Source organism: Aythya marila (genome assembly GCF_965140915.1).
Source record: "Aythya marila genome assembly, chromosome: 15".
In the NCBI taxonomy this organism is placed as follows: Eukaryota; Metazoa; Chordata; class Aves; order Anseriformes; family Anatidae; genus Aythya; species Aythya marila.
The window spans coordinates 16,233,730-16,243,774 of record NC_139056.1 but is presented as its reverse complement, the minus strand read 5'-3'; positions in this window follow the sequence as shown (position 1 = coordinate 16,243,774).

Here is a 10,045-nt window from a genome sequence, read left to right as displayed (position 1 = left end):
GCACCACGCTGGGGCGATGGGCGCTGCGCTGTGGCCGTGCACGTGCTGTATCTGAGGGAGGCGTGCTGCTGCTGCCTCACCGTGCTGCAGCTGTGCTCTCTGTGCTGTGCTGATGTCACCTCGCTGCACCCAGGGACAGCTTGCTGCAGCCACCACACGGCCGCCAGGACACCCCACCGCAGCCAGTGCCACCGTGCAGCAGCAAGGGACACCTGTGCCACAGCCCCAAGCACGAGCACTGCTCCAGCAGGGAGGTGCCGTGCCCCCAAGCCACCACGCCACCCAGATCCTGCCCAGCCCCTGCTGCAGGGCACCCCTTGCTCCTTTCCATTAGCACCCAGCAGCTCCACGAGGCCCCGCCAGGCACAGCAGGGTTTTTGGAGCGGTGTGAAGAAGGCTGGGTACCTTTGGTGGGGAGCAGCCTGCTCGTGTGGCGAGGGAAAGGCTGGGCTCTGCCTCACCCCCCGCCCAGTGCTATGCACCCGCTGTCTGCTGCAGGCTGGGGGCTGCAGCTCTCGCTTTCCTTGTGCAGGACCAGTGGGATGGGGAGAGGCCAAGCCCCATCCTCACTCCCACCCAGGGCAGGTAGAAAGGAGGAAAAGGCGAGCCATTGAGCCATTGTACGGAGGGAAACCCTCGGTTTATTACAAAGGGAGTTTCCCCCCAGGGCTCCAGGACCATCTCCTGAGTTAGCCTGGGTAGCGCTGCTCCCGGTTCCATAGCTACCGATGCCATGACAACTCTGACATCATCCCTGCCCGGACGGCAACTGCAGGGGGAGCGGCGCAGAGCAGCACGCATGCACTGCTGGCACCGCGCGGGGCTGCGGGCAGGGCCGGGGGCTTCATGTGGCCACCCCACAGCTCGTCCCCAGCCTGCTGTCTGTGCAGCTCCCTGCCTCTCTGGGGACGGGGATGTAGCTGGGACCACACTGGATCACACAGGGTACATGTGTAGCAGGCGCGTTAAGCCCTTGCAATGCAAAATGCTCCCAAAATCAAAGAATTCTCGGGTGTTGGGCCTCGTCTCCAAGCTCACAGCTTGGCCTTTCGCACCTTTGTCTGCCTGTTCCTTCTGGCAGGTTGGGCGCGGGTTTAACTGTTAAAGCTCCCGATGATGCCATCAGTTTCCCAATTACAGGTGAGTCATCGTCTCTCCAGATCTATTTCTGACTCGCAGCAGGAAAAGCAGGATCCAGCCTTTCGTTCCTCAATGTCACCAGCTCAGTAGAAATCACATTTTACTATGTAAAAAAGAAGAGGACGCTGGGCTGGTGTCTCCTGCTTGCTTCTGGCAGGGTTTTCCTGGTGCTGGCCAGGGATTTTATCCCACTGTCGAGAGCATCACCAGCTCATCCCTGAACTGCAGATGAACAACTTAGAGGTCACTATTTGAGGGTTACCACAGGTGAGATTTTCAAACAGCTTCAGTGGTTTACAGGCAGCTGTTCCAGTGACCTCAAAATCATTTTAATGTGTTGGGGAAAACCACCCTGTCTCTGTCAGCCCAGAGTTATGTACAGAGGCGAGGCCGGTCCTGCTCCCAGAGGGCAGAAAGTGCCACAGAGGCCCTGCTGCTGGGGCTGGCCACCGGGGCTCAGCGTGCCCCACACCTCAGAAAATCAATGGCATGAAGGGAAGATGTGGCATGGCACACATGCAGGAAAGCGGTGTGCTCCTGGGGCTGCTGCACAGGGAATCGTCCTGACCTCTGGGGGCTACTCCGCTTTTCTGGGGGCTTTGGAAAAGACTTCCCCACCCTTCAGGGCCTCTGCTCCCCCTTTCTGAAGTGTCTTGCCCAGCTCATCTGTCCAGGCTGGGACAGGAGTATTTTGGGCAACACAAAGCACAACAAGACCAAGACACTGTCTGAATCTTTTAGATGGTGGTACAGAACAAATCGTGACCATTTCCAAACAGGTAAATGGTTTACACTCTTCAGGGAATGGCTGGGATGCACGAGGCAAGATCCCCACGGAAATCCCTGCTTCTAAACTTGTCCTCCTTCTTTGAGGTTCCTCTCTCCAACTTCTGCTGTGTGCAGTGTGTTTTATACAATCATTCCTCATGTCATGCTGTGCTAGCTTTTGTCCCTCGCTACTGTGCCGATAAAGTGCAGCAGCTATCTCTGGTGTGCACGTCAACTGCGCTCCTATTTCACTTCCTATTGCTGCAAGTAAGCTAACAGATAGACCGAGGCAGGCAACAACAGGAAAGGACATCGGGGCTCGAACATTTTCCCCCATCAAATGGGCAAAAAGGGTTTGGAAATGCACTTCCCAGAGCATTCATTCAGTTGTAACAAGTTCTGTGTTTATTGTTCCGCCCAGACCTCAGTGACAGGGAGCAGAAAGAGCAGCAGGCAAACACGTGCTGGAGATATACCCATGCTTTGGTTTTACACGAGTTTAATTAAGGGTGGTACAAAACGAGGGCTTGCCTCGTGCTTCCCGTAGCCACACTGGCTCCTTAAGCTCTGCCTTCAACACAAAAAAGCAATTTGTTTTTTTACCCAGGGGTAGGTACACAGACACAGTGACCTTGAGGAAACAAGACGTGGGGCCTTCGCCTTCAGAACCAGTTGGAGTCAGCCCCGTCCATCCGGCTAAGGGCTGACTCCACAGAGGGAAGAGCAGCAGTGGGTTTTCAAGGGCACGCGACTGAACATAACCAGTTTTTGAAAGCTCCCTGAGCTACCTGCCGTAAGCTGAAGGACTGAGAGCAGTGCTGGTGCCGTCCTGTGAGCAGAACGTTACTTGCAAAACTCTCCAAGCAGACTGAGGCCAACGCATCCTGCTCCACAGCGCCTGATCCTGGGAGTGGGACCTGACCACGGGGAATCCAGCAAGGGGCGAGATGAGTTAACACCAGTTCTTCCAGCAGGGCTGATCAGGTGTTGTCTGCAGGGAAGAGCAGCAGTGGGACACCCCGATTTTGCAAACAACCCCTTGGCCACAGCTACTACTTAACAACTCCAAAGCCAAATACTGATGTGAAACCGCCCAGCTCTCAGAACTGCTTCGGTGACGTATTTATAGCAAAGCTGCCTCAGAACAACACCACAACGAGCTGGCAGCAGGCATTCAGCACGGCCCAAGGGGCACAAGCAGCCTTCACCCGCAGTTTACAGCCCATCAACCCCAGCGCTTCCACACGGCCTGATGTCTTTTATACAGGGCCTGATGCCTTTTATACAGGCGGAGGTGGTGGAAGAGCTTGCCCTTTACATCGCTTGAATGGCGTGCTTGAAGCAGTGCTTTTGCTGTATATTCTCTTACTTGTTGCTCTGAAATGCTTTGCTGGGCATTCATTAGGGTTTGGCTAATACTGCTCTCAGCCATTAGGCTCTAGAAAACAGGACGGTCAGGGGAATTATTTTTGAGAGGTACTGAGAAATTCATAGCATGCAGTAGCAGAGAATGGCCTTCCTGATTAGCAATACCTTAAAACGCCATTACTAAGAAAGCTACTTCGTGCCCTCCACCCTAAGAGGTCCAAAAATATCTGGAAGTTCCTTTATTAGGTGGCTACACATCCCTGTCTGAAATGCAGCCATTTCTCAGGTGGGATTCAGCAGCTACCAGGCAAGGATAAATACAAGATAAGTACACCATAAAAAAAAAAAATGCAGAAAAAATTATTAACTGAAGTCATCAGGGGAAGGTTTGGATGGTGGAATTCAATTAATTAAGATGGCGTTTGTTTAGAACAGAAGAGTTAATATCTCAGCACTTGCATAAAAAACGAACTGAACGAAACCCCTACCGGGTTTCAAAATGCTTTCCAGTGGTGCAATTGCAAGCGCGATGTCTTATCTGCTAACCTTATTCTTTGCTTCTTCTCCAAGTATTTCACAGCAAACCAGGAATCGAACCTGTTGCAGCAGCCGGGCTGAACTCTAGGTGAAGGTGCACAAACACCTCGGAAAGCGCTAGACAAGAGGGGAATCAGATCCCTGGCTGTTTTCCAAACTGACCTCCTCAGCCCCACAACAAGGAGTCACATCGTGTAGAGCCTGACCAAAACGTTGACTTTGGTGCTTGTCATCTGCTACCAGCCACGAAGGCATGGTAATGAGAGCAGCGCTGACAGCTACAAGGACACGGGGCAGCCTCTGAGCAGCTCGAGCCATGCTCTGACACGCACAGCTTCTGCAGCTCTCATCCAAGATTCGTCCAGCTCTGCTTCCAAAGGAGCCCCCCTGGCTCAGCCATTCCGTTATCATTTCCCCCCGTGTTGCACAACACTGCCAGATTCACAGTGCAGGTTCTGGGGGAAAAAAAAAGGGTCCTGATGTTTGCACAGCAAACGTGGTATTTGTAGTACTATATTGAAAATGAGGAACACCTCGTTTCTTAGCTGAGCACGGCAAATATCCAATGGGCCCTTGGATTCTAAAGAAAGACGTAACCTGACACAGAGGAGATTTGAGAGACAGATTAAGATGAGAGATTTTTATTATAATGAGCAATCGTGGGCCCAGGACTGTGCAGTGCAAACACAATAAGATGGCCTCCCTGACAGAGATTGTCATCTAAATAGAAAACACAGGAAAAGGCTGGTGAATGGTGAACCTGCTATTTTTATCCCCATTTTGCAGAAGTGGAAGTGCAGCTACAGAAGATGAAGCGACTTACCTAGAGCCTAGCACGAAGCCTATGGTCAATGAAGAACTGAACCTCTGAGTCTCCAGCCTTGTGTTCTAGCCATTATTATGGCTAGAACACATTATTGTGTTCTAGCATTATTATTATGGGCCTCACCTCATCTATCTTGCACAGGGTGTTATCTTTTACCCCCTGTAAGAAGCATCACACGAAGCACAGCCACAGCATCCACTTTTTCACACTACTGGTAGCTGGACGCCAGTGATAGGGGAAGCAGGGAAAGCTTGGCTTTGCCTGACCGAACTTGGTGTTTGAAAGGAGTCCCCTAGCATCAGGACTTGAGTTTAGAGCTAAAGCTTGGTGTTCTGGATAGAACAGAAGCTTTGAGGGAATGCATGAAATAGCTGCCTGGGGTCTGCTGTGGGAAAGACAGCGATTTAACTCCGCTGTTTCCTTTCTTTCAGATGTGCAAATTCAAAGCAAAGCTCCCATGAAACTTCTTGGGATTTATTTCTATACCTTGCCACGCAGAAAGGCTGGGTTGCATCCATGTCTCTCAACAGCAACGGTGTTGTTGAAGTCCTAACTGTCCTCTGATCTTCCTTCCAAACCCTCTTTTTTTTCCAGAAAGCCTTCAGAGCAAATGACAACTGCATCAAACAATCTTGATCCTCCTGACTAAAATTTTCATGACTGCTGTCTGTTTGCCCTTACCTGTGTTTGCTCTGTGCAAAGCTCCAGTGGTGCTTAGGCTGTAAGTGCCTTCACATTCTGCTCTCCTCTGGTTTTGTAGCTAGAGCAGCTCACACTGAAGGCAAGTACTGTCCTGTGTTACACAAACAGTGCTCTGTGTAAGAAAGTGACTGTTACGAAATTATCAGATAAAGCTCCTTCACCATTTCCAATCCTTTAACTGCTGGTTTGAAAAGCCAAGATTTATCCAAATACAACCAGTTACAGGCTGAAGAGCAGGTAGGAAGCAAGCTGGAAATAGCATCCAGGCAGCTTTATTATACTGCCAAGTGCAGACTTTAGCTGCTGGCAAAAAAGTAACGTGTCTCTCATCTGTGCAATTACAGAAGTACTGCACGCAGCCACTAGTGTGAAAACTGAAGGCACCAAAAGCTCCTCAATGCAACCACAAAAGGACTGGAGCAGCTCGCTATTTTAAAGAAGTGCAAGAAATAAATGGCAAAGCCAAATAAATACAAGCTTTATTGCCCTCTACTGTTTACTTGGTTAAGATGCAAAGCAAATTTTCTCTATAGCCAACAGAGATCTGGGAAGAACACTGCGGTAACAGACAACAGAAACCAAGAAGCTAGAGGGTACATGATATTTGGGAGGGAAAACCTGAGACCGGGAGGAAACTTCTACATTGGGAGTGCTCTAGAGGAAACGCAACAACCTGCACTAGCACAGAGCACAGGAACAGAGGGCACCTTTCAGCAGCAAGGTCACAGGAGCAGAACTCAGTAGGTCTGAGTGCCAGGGCCACTGCCTAGGCTGTGCCAGCTGCTGTGAGCCCAGACAAGTGCCAGGGTAACTTCCAGGGCTGATTAGCTAACCTCCAGCACGCACAGACAGGATTGGCACACGTCAAAGGGAACAGAAAGTTTCAAAGCGTGGCAGACAAATATTAGTGCTGCTTGCTTGTCTTTGCTTCTGGAGACATTAATTACAAAAATGAAGAACTGACGGCAATGCCAGATACCAGAATGTCAGGACAGATAAGGGTGCTGAGTCCCATTTATCCTCAGTTGGTAAGAGCCATCCTTTGTCACAGAGTTGTGTGGCCTGCAGTGTTTTCTGACTTGCAGCAGGCTACACTGCATCCCAACTACCACCAGCTCTCAGCTGTGAATTAATCGTGGATTGCTGCAGACACCTGAGCCGGCTCTGTGTGGGCTGGCGAGGAAGCAGCAGTGTTCACACACCCCTCCCTGCGGGACGTGCCAACCCAGGTCAGTGCTCCAGCTGACCACAGCACTCACCCTTCCCTCTGACAGTCCTGTCTCCCTAACTGATGGCTTGCCTATGTGCTGGTAGCTGTGGTTTTGCTTAACTTGCTTGATTTCCATTCTCTTATTAGCCTACGAAATCAAGAGCTGACTTCACACAACCTTATTGGCAGCTTCTACTGACGTGCTTCCTCCTAACTGCAGGGAACACCGAGCAGCTCCTCTCCATCACTCAGACAAAAAGCCTGAACAGCCATTCCAGGAATGGAAAAAAAAAAAACAAAAAACAAACCTGCTAGGAAGGGGAAAACCAAACAAACCCACTACCCTCTCCAAGCCTGAAAAACTCCAACAGGAAGAAATATCACACACGACCTGTAACAGGCTGGAGACACATGCAAGCAAAGCCACTCCTGAGGATCTTACTGTAAACAGGAGACTGTATACACCCAACACACTGCAAAGAACAGCTAATCCCTGGGAAAATGTTAAAGGCACAGTGCTGCTTCCGCCAACATCTGCACTTGCCACTTACTCAAGCAGCTCTGCCTCCCATTCATGAAGAAAATTCCCTCGTGGCTCCCTGCTCTTTGCTTATAGGAAAGAAAAAAAAAAAAAGTCAGCTCTGAATGGAACCCAGTTTGTGAAATCAGTAAGTCCTCTGACAAGCTGAAAGGTTAGCCAGGTGCCTAGTACACAGGGCAGCTCTTGAGTAAGGTCTGAGAAGCTCCTCAAGCAGCACCTGCTCCCAACTGTGCTTATCTTGCGAGGGTTCCTGGTTAGCAGCTTCCCCTTTCTGGCCGTGCATGGCTGTGCAGTGACTGTGCAGCTAACAAGCATCGCCCTCCAGTGGGTGACACCCCCAACTGCCATCTTGCTCAGATTCAGCAAGATCTGATCTACTCCCAACCGTAACGCTACCTTCAGTGCTGTTTGTTAGAAGCGTCGCACAGAAAATCCCCCCCCAGCCCCCAAACTCTGACCAGACGGACAGGGAGCTGGTCTACATCGCTGCTGTTCTGTAGCTTCATGTTCTGAAGAAAATTGCAGCAATTCAGCAGCACAAGGGAAAAGAACTGGTTGCAGCCCCACCTTGTCTGATCAATACACACAGAAAATCACACAACCTGGGCTGAGCTCAGTAAGATATCGGCATGCAGAAGGTTGGACAGGCCAGCACACCACGATGGCTTTTCATAAGGCCTCATGCAGTAGGGAAGCCAGGAACAAACTCAGTTGCTTTATTATTTTCACATAAACAGGAAACATAATTTTAATACAGATATATTTTTTTAAACTAGATTTAATTAAGTGCATTTAGGAGAGAATTCACGATTTTCCCCTTCTTTTTATGTACACAAATACAAATATCTTCAATAGAAATTCCATATATAAGATTAAAACTTTATCTGTGTTTTAAACGAGCAGCAAAAAAAAAAAATAAATCCTTTCTTGGACAGTCAAATCCACAGAGATAATATGCCCAAAAAACACACGTCAAAGCTCTTCTGCAAAACCACAAACAGGAGAAAACAAAGAACTCAAGCATGTATTTTACCTAATGGACACTTAACAAAGTTACAAACGGCCCTAATAACATCCTGGTAGCCATAGCTTGTGGCCTCATTGCGAGCAAGCATTTGCTACAGATGCTGTACAGTTGGTTTAAAGCTCTTCCTCTACCTCTGCACCACTGCCAGGACAGCAAAACAGTGAATGCTGGCAGAAGGGGCCTTCTGCACAGGCCTACCACCTCCTTGAACAATACAAGGGATAAAAATTTGGTGTTGCCACAGCCACTCTCCCCGATTTTGAGAGGGATACATGATTTATTTCCTCTCCACACTTCTTCAAAATGTGGACAGATGCTTGGTGGAAGGCTGCCATCCTCCAGCCCATCACCAGCCTGCACACAGCAGCAGCAGTCCTGGGACTTGCCAGCAGACCACGTGTGCTTGCATGAGCAAGTACAACTCTCTAACCTGGCCCATTTTCAGTACTAAGATGAAATAGGACAAAACAGGTGCTTTACCAGCCTCCACTGAAGCAAATTTATTAAGAAATCTCATAACCTGCTCCCATGAGCAATGAAATTGCTGAGGGCAGATTAGAAAGGAACAGAAAGATGATCCTTTAGCACAACCAAGTCCAGCAGAAAATGCTTGTCCACATCCATTGGCAATTTAGGCCAAGCCTGACAAAAGGGGCTACAGCCTTTTTGTTGGTCCTCACCACGCTAGTGGATACCTACATGCATCATTTTGGAACTGAGTTCATTACTGAAAAAAACAAAAACTAGGGGCTGGAATTTATTTGTTCTAAGAAGAACCTCACCATGCAAATAGGGAATTTTTCTGAGCACTTTTAATAATCTATATAATACCTTGAAGTAAGAAGTCAGATTACATTACTTCATGAAACACTTCCCAGTTTTGTTTGGTTTAGGAACGTTATTAAATAAAATTTGCTAGAATAACCAGTCCATAAAACGTGTCATACTCTTTTAACAGGTCCAACTTGAAAAGATTTGAACGTGCCATAAATCTTCCAAATGTATTTCCAAAGTTCTGATCGCTTTTCTAAACACTAAGGAGCCCCATGTACAAAGGTTTGAAGATCAAAGTTTTCAGCTACCGACCGTCATCACCCTAATCCTGTTATAAAAGTACCAGTTCCATCTAACTCCCACTCTACCAGCAAAAGTAAATTTACAAACATTCTGCAGTGCATCAAACAAGGAAGCTTACTAAAACACACCAGAAAAGCTCAGTACAGAAGGAAAAAGCCTCTTATTGTCATGGTTTGTGCAAACTCCTGCAAGCTTTCACTGCCAGAAATGCAATAAGGGCACAATATTGCTATCTTTTTTCAGAATTTGAAAGTATTTAGACTTTTTCTACATATAAACTGTCTCTTTAAAGAGACGTGCATTTATACACGTTGCGGTGTAAATCATTTACGTTGCTATTGCACTTTCACCTGAAATTCACACTTACGTATCAGTAACACTGATACAATATAGCTGACTGGGCAAACACCAGTGACATGGATTCTGGCCAGCATCTATAGAGGGAATCTACCTTAGGGACTCCTTCCAGTCTTCTGTGCAATAAATACTATCTACAGCTGATATTACAGCCCTAAGCAGGACTCAAAAACTGCAAGGGGGGTTGTAAAGTCCTTTTGTTCTAGGGTGACTTTTAGCCAGGTAAAAACCCCAGAATGTCAAACAAGTCAGCAAATCCCAATCAAAAATTTCAAAACACAAAAGACAACTCAGAAATACCATATGCTAAACAAAACTGAATATGCTGCATTACAGATATCAGTCTCAGACCGTTGCAGCTATTTTCACAACTGACAACAGTTCTTAACAAAGATGAAGAATTACCTGCTTTAAAAGTAAGAAGCAGTAAGAAGCGCAGTAGGCCTTCTTCTCATAATATATATGGATTTAAAGAAAATGGGCAATCAATTT